The sequence below is a fragment of the Epargyreus clarus genome, unplaced genomic scaffold, assembly GCF_041222505.1.
Source record: "Epargyreus clarus isolate Ecla_fem2 unplaced genomic scaffold, WU_Ecla_fem_2.2 ptg000029l, whole genome shotgun sequence".
NCBI lineage: Eukaryota > Metazoa > Arthropoda > Insecta > Lepidoptera > Hesperiidae > Epargyreus > Epargyreus clarus.
The window spans coordinates 3050794-3068749 of NW_027332235.1; the positions used below are offsets into that span (position 1 = coordinate 3050794).

Consider the following 17956-nt stretch of genomic DNA (forward strand, 5'->3'; position numbering starts at 1 on the left):
AAAGATTTCCTCTTTATAATATTAGTGTTGATAAAAATAAATAATAATAAGGTGGTAGAATCCTTTGTGGTTTGACTCCGGCGGCACCACCCCCACACCTATTACTGCCTTATAATAGCAGTGTTAAGCGCTGTTGTGTTCTGGTTTGAAGGGTGTGGTAATATACTTTTCCGAGGCGTTGCTCAGTCCATCAGAGCTTACTCCTCAGAGGTAGCGGCGCATCTGTGGCCGACCTAAGGTATCAGGTATCATATCTAGTCGTATCTGGGGTTGATTTCAGATGTCCATGGGCGGCAGTAGCCACTTACCATCAGGTGGACTGCATGCTCGTCTGCTACTCCCATATTATAAAAAAGGCATAAAAAATAAAAATAATGACACTTCTAGTAATATTCCGACTATGTTCTCATACATTTCATCGTAAGAAGACATCGTGACTAGAAATATGACTAATTAAGTCATTTCAATACATCTGATTGGTTGACATTTGTAATTGGAATATCCGAGATTGATACTCCGCTTGAACCAATACAAGTGAAGGGAGTAAAGATCTGATATTTAACTGCCGTGTTCCATTACCAACGAGAAACGATCTATCTAAATATATATAACTCAAAGGTGACTGACTGACATAGTGATCTATCAACGCACAGCCCAAACCACTGGACGGATCGGGCTGAAATTTGGTATGCAGGTAGATATAATGAGGTAGGCATTCGCTAAGAAAGGATTTTTATTAATTCTACCCCCAAGGGCATAAAATAGGGGATGAAAATACTACTTCGTAACGCGAGCGAAGCCGCGGGCAAAAGCCCGTGTATCTTTAAAATAATAATGAAGAGAGAGGTCTTCTGTGAAAAGTTATGCGATATATTGTGTCTTTATTTTTAATCGAATAACAATAAAATCTTTTGGAAGGTTGGTTGTGTTATATAAGCCTAATTTTTTTTTAAATAAAACATGATTTATACCTATTTAAAAAAAATACAGAAATAAGGTATTGTTTGTTTTTTTTAATAATTGTTTTAATATCAAGTACCCTGCGCGTAATTTTCTAGAATTGCCTGTTAAAATAATAATATAACTTAATATGTAATATATATTTTTAACATAATAACATATATCTTACAATTCTTTACACAATACAGAACACTATATCGATAGACCTGTGTGTAGGTTCTGCAGACGCAGAATAGGCACAAATTAAGATATTACTAGAATCCAAGCCACCAATCAAATCTTAAGTCATAATTAGAGTAAATAGTATTTTATCGCTTATTCGCTGGCACTGGAACAAGTGCCTAAAGATATTCAAATAGTCGGTAGGACTTATTTATGGATTGCTGTCACCGTAAACCATTCCAGTTGGATTGACATACAGTTTACTTGGTTATTACCTTGTATAGTTTATATGTATTGGTAAATATATTTATCGGAGTAATTTTGGGTTATATGCACCTTGCTATTACGTATTTTACTATAAAAGTTTCGACTACAAGTACGTGGAAACCTTTACTTTCGATTAATAGGATACTAATAAAAGTAGGTAAAAATAAATTAAAAAGGAATACAAAAAATATATTTTTAAAACGATACAAATTTATAAAAAATAATGTACGAAAATATAAAATAAATTTTGCTATGCATCCCGTTGAAATCTTTTGCACTAAGAAACTGTATATGTTTTGTGTTAGGAAAAACTCTTGTTATTTGATGATATTATTCACGTGTGTTTGTTGGTATTTGATGAGCTATTGATTAGGCATTTTGAAGAAGAAAATCTCACTTTCTAAATCCATGATATACTTATTAACTCTATTTACATTTTATTGGTTTTAATAATTAAGAATTCATAAACAATTACAAGTACTCTCTTTCTGTGGATATTGTAAGGGTTCATCGCATATGGGCAACAATAAAAAAAACACCCATGAATATCTGTTATCAACCTAAGATACCTACATGCGATCGCCACTGATGAGTTTCTACCCTTGAGGAACGCAGGAACGCATCGGAAAAGTATACCTCCCTTACCAAATCCAAGCCAAAACACAGCTTTTTTTTTTTGTTCACGAAGGGGAAACCTTCAAAAGGTACCCGATGCCGTGGGTGCGACACAGGGTTATGTGGGACTCTTACCGCACTAAAACCCCCCCGGTGGCCGTCCTCGGCGATGCGTAGAGGACTCCGGGATCTCCGAACGAAACGCAACCGGAGTCCTCTTAGCGCTGTGCCCCGTCGGGCTCAGCGCCAAACACAGCAGTTAACAGCGTTGTTTTAGAGAAATATAATATTTATATACATTGGTGTCAGGGCCGCCATAGATTTATGATGAAAGTCAATTTGTAACGTTATCTCGTCACGATCTTAAACGGTCGACACTAATTATAAATGTACAGTTTACTACTGCGTTGTAAGGCGTCAACACTATTGTTAATTACTTTGTATCCAAATTAAAATCGATTTAGTTTATAGAAATATTATGAAATTTTGATTTTGACAAAGAAATTAAGAACAATATGACAAATATTACTTATGATATTTTTGATACTACTGATATTGATACTTATGTATTGAGTATACTCCATTCACTATGTTAAAGTAAAGTTGTGGACGTAAGAATTAGAATTCAGATTTTTGACTCCGGGGGCTTTATTGTTACACCTATTTTTGCCTAATAGCAGCAGTGTTCAGAGTTGTTGTACCAATTCTAAGTTCTGTTATAATCCGCTAGGGGCGCTGATTGGAAATTGTATTGTACGTAAACAAATACCAAAACAGTCATATTTGTCAAAACGTAAAAGTTCATGGTTTGATCGTTGTGGTAAGGGAGAGACACTTTTAGGGCATTCTAACTTAATCCTCAAGAGTGTCAACCGACCGATATACATATAGAACTCGTATCCTTTCCTTCCCATTTTCACTAAGAATAACTATTTACTATTACATACCCTGCTTGTTGGCTTCTTCTATCTCATAAAGATATTTTTATACCAAAAGCTAAAAACCAAATATTAAACTTATTTCAATCTTTCGTGAACTTGATTTACAAGTTACGTAACAGTTACTCCAATTTATTTGATACCGTCATATTATTTTCAATCTGGGACAAGATATAGATAACGAAACATTATCAAGGCATTTGACAAACTAGGTGGACACTGATTTATCATTCGTATGTAGACGGGGTTTTAATATTAATAATGTATCTGTTTTAGCATGGTTTGATTACGAGCGAGGAAGCGATAAACGATGATTTAAAGTTAGCTTGATGACTAAACTAATTAACGGCCAGCTACGCATCTGCGTTTTAAAATTTAAATTGAAATATATAGTGTCTATACAATGCTTGCTTGGTTCCTGAAAATTCAGCCTTCTAGCTTAATATACTACGAAGTTACGGGGGTCAAAAATGGGCCGAATTGCTTCGAGAAAAGAATGGCGGTACGACTGTGCCGCTTTTTTGGCTCTACTTGGCGGAGGCACTGCCGTGCCTCCAGATATCACGTGCTTTTAAGGTAAAGAAAAACATCGAGAGGAAATTTGTATATCTAAGAGCGAAATCTATTAAAGATTACTCACTCCTAACAAGAAAATATAACCAGTTTTGACAACTGAAATTGTCACAGTTATCTATTATTGTGTTTGAAAAATATTAAAAAATGTAGTTTTTAGATCATTTACGAATGAAACGATATTTCTCCGCACTTTCTCTTCGATTTCGTGTTTTTGCACCACTTAACTGCACATGTCTGCATTGTTCCGCGTAAATTACCATGACAGCCATTAAATAGCTGACACATTTGTCAGATGTTTAAGCCATTTAATGGCTTCCTTCAATTACAAGGCGGTGAGATATATATACTATCTATGGAGCGAATTAAAAAAAAACTTTTTCAAAGGTGTGTGAACTTCAATCGGCACTTGGCCTAGCGGGGAAGGCTATGGCCTAAACTAGTCCAAAAGGTTTTAGTAAAAAGAAAAGTGATATTCGAATTAACTTTTTTATCGCATAATCGCTACTCGCTTACGATGTTGCATTACCCTAACGAATTAAGATGTAGGTTAAGGTACTCTGAACTACCTTATAAACGATTCAGAAAAATATTAATGGAACTCATGTTTTAAGATACGATTTATTAACGTATGTGGAATATTCTTAAACAACTACATTGTTGCTTAGTTAATTAAAATTTTCAAAACATTTGTTTAAGTAACTTAAGCATCTTTTATGTGACGTAGTTTTAGATAAAATAAAAAGATTGATTTTGATTTTTTATTCATTTATCTAGAAATAATACAATTTACATCGGCAGAGAGGTACCTCTTCGTGAAATTTAGACTTTAAAATTGGTTGAACCGCTTTCCGTATTATTCTCTTCAAGTATACTTATACCTACTGAAAACCTGTACCTTCTACCTATTTCTTTATCAGGCTCATTTTACTCTATGTTACCTTAACTATTAAAGCTTATTTTGTCTGTATTTGGCTTAATATTTTACATAGGTCTACAAAAACAAAGTGTTGCTAAGTAAATAAGTTGTACAAATATGATTTATTACTTAGACACATGAAACCAGCTAACACTATGCAGTTTAAAATTACCGCAAAAACTTATATCAATGACAAAAAACTGTATTATTATAAACAATTAGTGGATAATAATTTAATAGGTAAGTTTGTGATATAGACGTAGAAACAAAATAGACTCCTAAATGTTATCATTTAACAAAAATAAATCGAAATTGAAAAACATTGCGTTAAATTTGTAGTTAAAAGGCTCCTTCATTTTATTATATCCTTGTATAGTGTTTTTTTCTTTTCAAACTTTTTGAATACAATATTTAAACATTTATAAAATATGGAAGGCAGATAATCGAAATTACTAGAAATTTTGGATTTATTTCACATGCGAACTACATCACTTGTTAGTAAACTCTTAGTTAGTCTTGAATTACGAATATTCGGATTCCATTTTTACTTCGTCTGTAGTAAATAAATAAAGTGACACATATCAAGCTAACATGTCAATCAATAGCTAACAAGACAGATTTTCGATCCAGTGATATGTAGGAGGCTCTGTAGCTAAGTGGCTATAAATTGTAGCTATCAATATACCGTGGCACGCGCCGGCCCACGCCACACCGCCATAAATAGCTACATTGTTACGTAAGCTACATTTATGAGCGTTTAGAAAAAGTGGTTTTCAATTATTTTGTGGTATCGGTAAATTTGTTTAACGGTACTTTTATGAGTAACTGTTGGTAATAGTTAAAATAGTGGTAGTTATTACAAACTTTTTTGGAAGAGAAAATGAACAAGACGCTTATAGTTTTAACTATAGTAAATTCGTACCGGTTAGTTGTTTTTGTAAAGTTAAATATTAATATAATGGAATGTGTTTTATTTAGTTTTACCTCGTATATCTCCCTTACGAAATACCAAAAATAGCACTTAGTACGCAGAAATAAAGCAAGACGTTAGTGGATCCGGAGTCGAAACAAGATAGGTTCTACCACGTTTCAAAATCTAGTCTTTTGGGAAACAACGCATCTAAGATTCACTTTGATTTAATAATAAGATATCTGCTTCCTTTTGATTTAATAATGAGATTTTGACAAATATTTATCGAGTTACGAGTACATATAAAGTGGATTATACATATCCAAGGGTATTAGTGTCCAGTCAACGTTATCTACCAGCATGCCTGTCTAATTACCTAAAGCATGTGTTTTCAAACTGACAGTCCTACATTTTACGAAATACCTTTGAGTCTAATTCACCGTATCTCACTCTATATCGGTATGAAATTCTATTTGACATTAAATTAAATTACTGATCGCTATCAAATGTCGACAAAGTTTATGAAAATATGAGAATAGTTCCGCTCACTTCTATCAAGTTTCCACGACACGAAAATAAATAAGATTATGATGTTAAGGTGCCGTTTCGTTACGGCGATTTGTATATTATTTTCAACTTACGATTTGTATATTTATTTTTTTCAAAACAAAAATACAATAAAAAATTATAAGTAAAATCGCTATCGAATATCCAGTCCGCAATATATTTGTTTTATTGATGCAAATCTATATAAATTTGGCATAATGGCATAATTTAATAGAATCAGTTATCAAATTTATTTAAAGGTTGCGAGTGCAATAAAATTCTGCTCTATATTCAAAAGAATGACATTCTACTATTATTGTATCGAAGCAGCCCCAAGAGAATCGATAAAGGTCACCCCAGGGCTATTATCCTAAATAAATTTCACAAAAGGGTATCCACCCTAGTAAAGGTAATAAATGTCCCTATTAAAATAACAAACATAAAATAGTAAGGCGTGGTCAGCTGAATTCACATTTTTCCGAAAATAAGTCTAAAAAAACCATATATAATATGCACGAAATATTTAAAACACAAAACTAAGTTGAAACCAACGTGACTCATCCGTATAAAAATAAAACATGAATCATATCGACCGTTATAAAGTTATAAAAATAAAGTCGACACGTCGTGGTCGTGAAACTCCGTCTTAATGGTGTAATATGGATAGGTGAGGCATAAACAAATAGCGTGTGAGTTTACGAAGCATGTTTATTCAAGTCTTATGTACATAGAAATGTTAGTATACGTCCCGGTATACTTTACACTTTTCTATGTATGCTTTAATTATTACAGCATTGCATTTAAGTAACTTAATAGAAAAAAATAACAAAAAAGCGTTTTCTTAAAAATCTCGATGCCGTCTTACCGTATTCCGCCATCGCCATCTTGGGTTTCTGTGGAAGTAACGGGCATATTAGTTTGATATTCGAAAATTAAACACTCCTTTTGGTGACGCAATCGTCCAAAAATAAATTCGGCTTCGGGGAAGGCACCCTTAATTAGTACTCGTAGTATTAAGACTGTGTCAAAGTGTAGAGTAAGAGTTACTTACATGGAGGTTTGTGAGTCCAGCGCAGGCTGCAGTGGTTTCTGAAGGCCATGTCGTCCAAGACCAGCTCGGCCGGCTCGCTGCACGGGAATGGTCTGTTGGGTGAACTCTTGGGGTTCTCCAACCCATAAGGTCGTACCACCACCACCAGGGGTTGAACACCACGCATGCGTATTGAGGGGTGGGGCAGAAAAATATTGATTATTTCGCGTACCCCATTTCAATGATGGACTGATAAGAACGCTAGTGTGCCTGTATTCATGGTAAAGTAGATAAATTGCTATAGGGTGGCGTGTGATTGTAATGGTGAGGTATTAATTATGTAGAGAACGGAATGATTGATTACAATTGTACGGATCGAACCATTGTACGCACTTTCCAGAATACGACTTTTCGGTTTTTTCTAAATCAAAATAAGTTGTGTAGATTGCTTTTTTATTGTAGGAAATTAATGGGCGGATTATTTACTCAGTGTACATGATAAATGGAGTATATTCTACCGATTTTCCTTTTTATAAAAATTATTCTTGAGTGCTATAAATTATAGGGTTGACGATTCTATGAAGTAAATATTATTCTACAAACAAAAGCAAGGAAATTAGTATGGATATTATAAGTGTAGATGCTTTGGTCGTTTTAGTTGTCGTAAACCTTATTTAGTAATTGCAAGTTTTATAGTTAACCTCCTTAATAAACTATTAATTTATATATTAAATATTTGATCAATTTATATAAGGTTTTTAAGGTCTTGGATTCATCTCTACTTTCTATTGATAAGTATTTCGACTTAGCAAAAATATTATCGTCTAGATTTGGTTAAGGGCGCAGGATGATTCATCGGTAGTTAAGTATTTTTTTATGCTCATTAAATCCCAACACAAGATAACATAACCATTTGTGTATCTGAGTACTATTTTTTTCTTAAATGGGACTGAATTAACACTATATATAAATACGTCCGTCTTACCAAACTATTTAAACAAGATGAAACACAAATAATGCATAATGCAAATATCTGACACGAGTAGAACCTTTTGTACTTTACGAGTAGCATACGAGCATACAGTCCACCTAATGGTAAGTGACTACTGCCGCCCAACGACATCTGTAATCAACTCCAGATAGGATTAGATATTCCTACCTGAAGTATGCCACAGATACCCACCGCTACCCCTGAGGACTAAGCTGGAACGCCTCGGAAAAGTCCGTCTCCCTTACCACACCCTCCAAACCGGAACACAGCAGCGTCTTACACTACTGTTATTAGGTAGAAATAGGTGTGGCGGTGGTGCCACCGGAGTCGAACCACAAAGGGCTCTACCACCTTACGAACACCTGAAAACGGTAGTTATACCACCGCACCTGCTTTTATAAGTGTAAACTGTGTTTTTAAGTCAAAAGTATCTCAGTCAGTATTCGATTATTTATTTGTTTCTTACTGAACCTTATATTGTTGTATATAAGCAAAGACAGACTTAATGCTGTAAGCATTCTCTGCTAGCCAACGTTCGGGCAATCAGAAAGCCAACGCTTATCCCAAGCATGTTTGACTTCAAAGAGGATTCCTGTGTTATTTGAGGTCCCTTAAGACATATTTTTTCGAGGCGATCGAGTTTAGGCCTCAGAGGTAGCGGCGTAAGTGGTTGATCTGCGGGAGGAATATAATCTTATCTGGGGTTGATTATAAATGTTCATGGGCAGTAGCCTTAACATCAGGTGGATCGCATGTTCGTTTTCTTGTGGCCTGTGGCCTTTTATCAATATCAAAATTTACGTTTACTTTGTTGCATCCATTAATAAAACACGTGTAGGTCACATAGATATCATGACATACTTTTTATAATAGCATTTTCATCGATTTCTGATAAGCTTTTGAAAACCAACAAAGTAACTAATTTTTCATGTTGCAAGTATGTTATTACGGCTACATTCCCTGAATATTCAGTTTTCCGAGTAATTGAATATGGAGTCCGATATGTCATTGTATGGTTTTAGGGTTCCGTAACCAAAGGGTTAAAACCGAACTTTATTACCCACCTCCGCTGTCTATGTACCCGCCTGGCACAAGTTTCTATCACCTAAACCGTGAAAGATAGATACTTAAAACTAATACATACATACATACATACAGATTGTGTATTGTCATGGTCATTATAACAATAATAAAAAATAAAAGAGTTGAAAATAAAGGCGAAAAATATCTGTTTTATGTATGAGGGCTCGGCCCTAAACTGTTATTTTTCGCATTTTTCATACTATTAAATCATAATCTGAATACAGTTGAAATTTTCAAAATACATGCATTTCTATTATTCAATTCTAACAAACTTTACATAACTAAAAATTAAAAATATTAAAGTTAATGGTACGGAACCCTCCGTGGTCTGTTCAACTCGTACTTGAACTATTTTTTAGTAATTACCAATAGATGTCGTGATGGTCACAATGACTACATTGTGTTGTGGAATCCGAAAGCGCATTGCGGCAGTATATTAAAATGCGATTTTAAATAGTGATATGGGTCTTAATGACCCTGGGACAGTGTTAGGCAGTTTTTGCTTTTAGAATATTCATTAGATTTTTAATTGTCGTCAACCCTCTACTGTCCCACTGCTGGGCACATGTCTCTCAGAAAGAGAAAATTTAGGGCCACCGCGCTAGCCAAGTGCAAATTGGTAGACTTCACATGCCTTTAAAATCTTTTTTTTTAAGATTTCTCAGCTATGCAGGTTTCCTGACGATGTTTTCCTTCACCGTTTAGGCAAGGGATAATTAATTAGTAATACGCACATAACTGAAAAATCTGAGGAGCATGCCTGGGATTTGAACCTCGGACCCCTCGATCAAGAGGAATGCCTTAATCACTAGGCTATCACTGCTTTTCCCTTACTTATGTACCTACAATGGCTACAAGATATCGTGATCAATACCATTACAACATTGTCATTCATCATCGCAGTCGAAAAGCGCATTGCGGCACTGTAGTGACACATTAATAAAAAATCGGCCAAGCGAGAGCGGGGCCCCGCAGTGAGCGAAGATAACAGTTTGACATTTTTTACGCAATCCCGACTCACGCTTGACTGGTATTTATTTGTAACTTTACAATAATTAGTAGTAAATCGCGTCAAATTTGAGGCATTTCTGTATACTTGTTTTGAATATAGGCAAAAATATTGGAAAATACATTCCTTTCAGGGATTTTCTGTCTTAATAATCCTTGTATTAATGAATATTCATCGTTTTTATCTTCTATTTTTGTATTACCTAATACAAGTTTAAGAGATACAGCCCTTTCAGAGATACAGCGCAAAGGGTAGGTAAGAAATAGAATTTTATCCTATTAAGGGTTATTTTTCAAAGTAACAGTGCACCTGTCGACTCGCGTGGCGTAGTGGTCATCATACCGGTCTCACACGCAAAGCCTCCGGGTTCGATCTCCGGCCAAACCAACATCTGAATTAAAACTTAGGATATCTGTTCAGGGTCTGAACATTTATGTATTTGTGTGTGTCCATGGTACCCTCGACATAGGGAATCCTACTGTGAGACTGTGAGTGTTGAAAGCGCCTGTGTGTCTATGTGGTCTGTGGTCGACTTGAAGACTTATCTCCACTGCGTTTAGTTAAATTTAGTTACAGCTTTATGTACGGTGACTTACCAAAAGCTCGTTTTGTCCAATTAAAAAACAACCTGTCACATTTACGTATAATAATATTTTACGATCGAATACCAAAGATCAATCAAGTGGGTCGATTAGTGCCAACTTAGCGCTGCAGCCTTATCGCCTCATCTCGCCGCTGTCGATAGGTATCGCATGAATAAGGCATAAGCCTGATGTCGGCGGATAATTATTCATGGAGGCCTACTGCAATACCTTCGATGAAGGTTTCAGGCCTAGAAATATTAAGATTAATATCTGTTTAACTTAAGCTTAAACTATTCAGAGCCGGATTAAGAGGTCTGGATACCCTCAACTAAGGAGCGGAATCCTCTAATTATTTTCCGAATTAAAGGATCATTTTTTTCCGTCTTTCAAAAAAATATTGCGAACAAATTAAATGTTTCCACAAAAATGTAGTTATTATTTAAGTGCAAGTAATAGGTATATTAATGAAATCTTTGAATATTGCTACACAGAATCCTTCTTATAAATAAATAAAACCTCTTTATCTGTGAGAAAAGTACCTTCCCGGTGATATACTTTTACTTTCATTTATGTTCTCTATATTGACCAAATTAAATTTTAGGTATATTGTGGAGAGCTCGTATAAAATTATGGGAAATAATGGACAGTTCGTTTCTCCTTCAATTAAAACACAACCTGTCACATTTACGTATAATAATATTTTACGATCGAATACCAAAGATCAATCGAGTGGGTCGATTAGTGCCAACTTAGCGCTGCAGCCTTATCGCTTCATCTCGCCGCTGTCGATAGGTATCGCATGAATAAGGCATAAGCCTGATGTCGGCGGATAATTATTCATGGAGGCCTACTGCAATACCTTCGATGAAGGTTTCAGGCCTAGAAATATTAAGATTAATATCTGTTTAACTTAAGCTTAAACTATTCAGAGCCGGATTAAGAGGTCTGGATACCCTCAACTTAGGAGCGGAATCCTCTAATTATTTTCCGAATTAAAGGATCATTTTTTTCCGTCTTTCAAAAAAATATTGCGAACAAATTAAATGTTTCCACAAAAATGTAGTTATTATTTAAGTGCAAGTAATAGGTATATTAATGAAATCTTTGAATATTGCTACACAGAATCCTTCTTATAAATAAATAAAACCTCTTTATCTGTGAGAAAAGTACCTTCCCGGTGATATACTTTTACTTTCATTTATGTTCTCTATATTGACCAAATTAAATTTTAGGTATATTGTGGAGAGCTCGTATAAAATTATGGGAAATAATGGACAGTTCGTTTCTCCTTCAATTAAAACACAACCTGTCACATTTACGTATAATAATATTTTACGATCGAATACCAAAGATCAATCGAGTGGGTCGATTAGTGCCAACTTAGCGCTGCAGCCTTATCGCTTCATCTCGCCGCTGTCGATAGGTATCGCATGAATAAGGCATAAGCCTGATGTCGGCGGATAATTATTCATGGAGGCCTACTGCAATACCTTCGATATAGGTTTCAGGCCTCGAATATAACGATTATTCGCCAAACTTATGATAGGGAAAAACTCGTATTTCGTAACTTTTCACGATTTTGTTACTATTCGGTTGAGCATGGAAAACTACTTTTAAATATTTTTGAAATTTTATACCGAATGAATTTTTGAAATAGGCCTTCAGGGCCAAATCCGAAACCATAAGGATTATCGAAAAATGCTGAAAAACTAAAACTGCATCGTTAGTTTTTTAAAATATCTTTTTCCTTAGCCGGGAATCGAACAAGTTCATTTTGAAATAAATGACACGCTCTATATTATTCCACTATTTGATAGTGTCATTTATACGGATAAAATTCTGGGAAGTAATATTATGTGACAAATTAAAGGAAAAGGAACATTTTGCGTTGACGAGTCCTTTAGAAATTTCATATTCTAAATTCCATATAACATTGTAAATTTCCATCCTTGAATATCTTCTTTCTATAAGGTATGCCGTCTGCTTTATCTTTAGGTATAAAAATAATCTTATTTTTAATATTCAGATAGGTTTATTTTAATCTATCTGAAATTTGATACCTACCTACCCTCGAAACTTAAGCTGGACTGCTAAGTATCTAGCACTGATAACCCAGTGGTTAAGAAACTCAGCCTCTTGATCGCGGGGTCCGAGGTTCAAATCCCAGGCACGCCTGAGTTTTCAAAATTATGTACGTACGGTGAAGGAAAACATCGTGAGGAAACCTGCATATCTGAGAAATCTTAAAAAAATTTAAAAGGTTCACATACCTTTTTTTTTACCTACTTTATCTTTTAACTTTTTTTGTCTACCAATATTGGCCAGCGCGGTGGACTATGGCCAAAACCTTCTCATTCTGAGGGGAGACCCGTGCCCAACAGTGGGACAGTAATGGGTTGATGATGCTAAGTATCTCTCCCGTACAACGCCTTTCTAAAACAATGTACTTATATTTAAAATTAAACGGTTCATTGCATACAAAATATATTCGTTTTCCGAATGCAATTCACAATCCATAAATCGCATTACGCCCCAAGTTAGCTCACACGAAAAAACCTTATTGTTGTACAAATAGCCTCATTTGGATGGTATTTTCAGATGGACGACCATCTTGGTTTTTAAGTAGGTTCCAATGGATTACAATTTCATCCTGTTGATTTAGAATCGTCGGCGCCTTTGATCTTGATACATTGAATGCTTTGCTTACTGTAAGATGAATTTAACCTACTGTGTCTGTTTACTGAATACTATTTTAGAGTAATAGGTTCAGCGTATATAAAACGTTAAACTATATTACGATATTATATGAAATAGAGAATTATTATATCTACACTAACATTAGGAAAACTTTGTTCGTTTGTTTGGTTGTAATGAATAGGCTCAAAAACTACTGGACCGATTTTAAAAATTCTTTCACCATTCGAAATCTACATTATCTACGAGTAACATAGGCTATATTTTATATAAAATATATTTCATAAATAGATTTTGAGGCGGTACAACGTTTGCCAGGTCAGCTAGTAAACAATAAACTCAAACAGTTCAAAATATGGTAGAATAATTAGACATAGATACATACATATTCCCGTCACCATTACCTTCCGCAGTCGGATAAAATGAAGCTCTCTACACTCATAGTAGGTACTCTAGGAGCCCTCTACGCAGCGCGGAGGTCGGCCACCGGGGGGTTAGTGCGGTAAGAATCCCAGATAACCCTGCGTCGATCCCATTACACCGGGTGCCTTTTGAAGGTTTCCCCACGTAAACAAAAAAGGTGGTACTTGAAAGATAGAACTAGTAAGGCAGGCAGGCAGAACTAATTTGAGACAGTTCTTGCGTTCCGGTGTAAGGAGGTTGATGTCAGCTAACTTACATATAAGAGGCAACAATTTTCCCTAAGTAATGATTTCCAAAACAATCCTTTCGTAATTCGTATTTTAATGACATAAGTGACTTAATATAAATATTCATTTTTATTATTATTAATTTCTATTTCAAATGAAAAAGTTTAAAAATAATACGTTAAAATAAAAAGCGTTAAAAATTGTACGTTAAATATTTATAGCACAACGTAAATCTTTTAAACTATTTTCTATGTGCGTTAATCTTTAGCACAATTTTACCGTAAACAGGGATTCTCGTTAATGCGAGGATCAAGCCTCAATCGGCGGCAGTACAAAGATTTTAATTAAAACCTTGTTCAAATAATTACCGATTAAAATACAACGCCAATACTTTAATTAATTAGCGAATCAAGAAGAAGGACTATAGTTTTATTGGGATTACTGGTATTTTATAAAAGAAGTAGGCATGCAGTTCATCTGATGGTAAGTAGTTGCTGTCGGCAACTTCAAATAGAATACGTGTGGGCGCGCCGGTAGGTAGATCTACAATGGTATTTCGATTCAACTAATTTAACCAATATTTATAAAAATATAGTTAAAATAATTAAATGAATAAGCGTTAATGCCACCATAGTAACAATAACACCCAAGCAAAACACCAAACAGTTCAGAGCACCACCGTGCCGTGCCCACTATTGGACAACTTCTGATCTGTTGACAGTTGCGCGCCCCTTTTTTATACCATGATACAGGTAGCCAATTGTTAATACGGAGCGGTAGTTCGAAATTAATATCATGTGATTTTAAAAACGGAATATTTATATATGAAATGAAGCATTCTCCCACATACGTATGTAGTAAAATACGAATTCAGATATGTTACGAGTTGTAGAATGTAAAAAAGATAGAAATAGATCTATAGAGAAAAGATATCATAAGCAACTCAATGTACATAACAGAAGTTAAACTTCTTTGACCATCTAAAGCTCGAATTAAAAATATAAAAAAGTAAACTACATTTGCTTAATATACATACATTGCTACATTAAAATTTACTTCCATCGCACCCAAAGAAGCATAACTTCGAAAATATAACGAAAAAAGACACATTTTTCACGCTTATAACAACGCCTTACTATTTTATTAATAAAATAATAAAATATGGGATATTAATTTAGTAACATAAATATTAATTTTTTACATACAAAAAAGCAATAAAGCATACATTTATTTAAATTTGTCAAGCAAAAATATATTGGCGAGAAAATACATGTGAAAGACCTTATTACGAATCGTAGCAAAGATAGAAAGTGAAACGAATCTTTGTAAGTAGCGTCGTAAACATGATGTAGAGTCTATAAAGTGTATATAAGGATTTTCAAACTCTCTATGTAGAGTTCGATAGACTCTACGTCACTATGGATTATTTAAATGGTAATAAAATCTCTACGATTTATACTTCGAAATTGTACTACTTGATTCTGTCATGTAATAGTAGTGTTGCACTATTTTGATCTGATTTTAAGGATAATATAGTGAAAAATAATATGATATGGTAAAGTAATTATGTTATAGTAATTACAATAGTTAATATTTGAAGGTGGTACAACCGTCTGTAGTTCGACTCTTAAGGGACCACTGTCACACTGATTTCTGCGTTATAAAAGCACTGTTGTGTTTCACTTTAAAGGGATACCATGCCTCTAAATAAGAAAAAAGAAACAAAATACTTTAAGGAAAAGTGCAATACAGTTTAATTTTAAGAGTGAAGCAACAGTATATAACGATTGATGTAATGTAATTTATACCTGTAATATTTTATTAAAATATAAATTTAAATGAGACAAATAAAATCTTAATTCCTCGTTCAATTCCCAAAAACCATTAAAATCAGTAAAACGCTCAAAAAGCTCGTAATGAAGCTTTAAATCACGAGCGAATACGATTTTAACGCTCTTTAAATGTACCGCTAAAGATAAATTCAAAAATTTTAATGTCCTAACAGAATTTATAAGAAACTATAAAATTTTGTGTTTTAAAATTTTATATGTGCCATTGAATTAGTTAAAGACAAGCGAAAACAGGCTTTTTGTAGTAGTAGTAGTTTATAGTCTTTTGCAAAGGTGGTAACTTTCAGTGGTTCGACCCGGCGGCACCACCGCCAGAGGCGTTCCAGCTGAGGCCTCAGGGGTAGGATTCTAATCTTGTCTCAGATTAATTACAGATGTCAATAGACGGCAGTAACCATTTACCATCAGGTGGACTGCATGCTCGTCTGCTACTCTAGTATAAAAAGTAGTATACGCGGATTACCGCCCATGAATCTTCCAATTGATGTCGGGACCTTATCTGAACTCGGTCAGAGGCGCGGTGATGCTCCTGAACACTAAGTGCTTACGATTCGAATTTATCTTATTTTTGAACAACATTAAAAGAACATAATCAGCACTGAATAATACTGCCATAAGTCTGAATTAGGTGGTGGAATTACTAAGTATCTAGATATATATAATCCTTCCGGGACTAGAATAGGGCTACGGTATCTCCTGCCTGTCGTAAGAGGCGACTAAAAGGGGGCTTCCGGGGTTGCGGGCGGCAAGAGTGGGAGCTCGAACCGCCCGGCCAGCGGCCCCGGGAAGGACGACGGTATGTGTGGTCGCATACCGTCGTATACACCAGATGGTGTGGCGAGCGTCAAGCTCACCTGGGCGGAGCCCGACGGGGCAACGCGCTTAGAGGACTCCGGTTGCGTTCCTTTGGAGATCCCGGAGCCCTCAACGCAGCGCAGAGGACGGCCACCGGGGGGGTTTTAGTGCGGTAAAAATCCCACATAACTCGGCGTCGCTCCCACGTTGTCGGGTACCTTTTGAAGGTTTCCCCCTCGATAAAAAAAAAAAAAAAAAAAAAAAAAAAAAAAAAAAAAAAAAAAAAAAAAAAAAAAAAAAAAAAGATATATACACTCCTTTGCAAAAAAAACGGGCGGGTTTGATTTTTTAACATTATTGGTAATAATTTAGTTCTTCAGAGGTTTTAATAGCCAAACTATGTTACTGGCACTTAATAAAGAGTCTGGGTATGAAAAAAAGTTCATTCCAAATTCAAAACTTTTGTTTTTTAAATTATTAATCCCTTTTTCATTTTGTGACACTTTTCGCGGGTTTGCGGTTAAAAGGTTATCAAGCAACTAAAAGTAACTTTTCGTTATTTTTAGTACAACAATTTATGTTTATCGCATAATTCTGCCTTATTGTGACTTAAAACAGATATCTTTGTGTCTATCGTAATGGCAGAAAAAGCAATGAGAGCTAGTAAAATTATAGCGCTGCTGGAAGAGGGGTGTAGCCAATGTTACGTCTCACAGCGGTTAAACGTGAGTCGTTCAACCGTACAAAGAACCTGGACTCGATACCAAGAGACAGGTTCCGTTCAGAGAAGGCAAGGTTCTGGGAGAAAACGTTGCACACAGCCGCGAGACGATCGCTTTTTAGTGACTCAGGCGCTGAGGAACCGCAAATGCAGTTACATAGACCTCAAAAGAAACCTTGAAGAGGTACGAGGAGCACAAGTTAGCCTATGGACTGTGAGGAGAAGACTTTTAGCTGCTGATATACGTAGTCGACGACCAGCGCGGGCCCCCAAGTTACTCCGTGAGCACCGGATTGCGCGGTTGAGGTTCGCTAGAAATTGCCTATCTTGGACACCAGGTAACTGGAGTAGCGTACTCTTCTCCGATGAGGCTCGAATTTGTCTGCATGGTGAGGACCGACGTCGGCGAGTGTTACGAAGACCAGGGGAACGCTATGCCGATGTGTGTTTTGAAGAAATCACCCCTTATGGTGGAGGGTCCGTTATGTTTTGGGCGGGCGTAACTTCCAACTATCGTACCGAGATAGTATTCATAGAAAATGGCTCACTAAATGCGCATAGGTACATAACAGAAATCCTTTCTCAAAATGCACAACCCGCACTGACTGTAATTGGTGAAGATGCCATTTACATGGACGATAATGCTCGGGCCCACCGTT

At 35.5% G+C, this 17956-nt stretch overlaps 2 protein-coding genes across 3 annotated transcripts in view; both read right to left on the minus strand.

Moving 5' to 3' along the window:
• Positions 1 to 17956, minus strand: part of LOC140754277 (uncharacterized) — a 182520-nt gene that overhangs the window by 39750 nt on the left and 124814 nt on the right. Inside the window, exons 1-2 of one of the 2 annotated variants that reach the window (XM_073089249.1) lie at positions 6942 to 7020; positions 6756 to 6783 (exon numbers count right to left, since the gene is read on the minus strand). The exons of the other annotated variant lie outside the window; for it this stretch is intronic. The gene's annotated coding sequence lies outside the window, so the exon portion shown is untranslated. Of the gene's footprint in view, positions 1 to 6755; positions 6784 to 6941; positions 7021 to 17956 lie in introns of those variants that run through there. 2 annotated transcript variants of the gene reach the window in all.
• LOC140754561 (uncharacterized) overlaps positions 1 to 17956 on the minus strand; it is a 43094-nt gene that overhangs the window by 11678 nt on the left and 13460 nt on the right. The gene's annotated exons all lie outside the window — the stretch shown is intronic.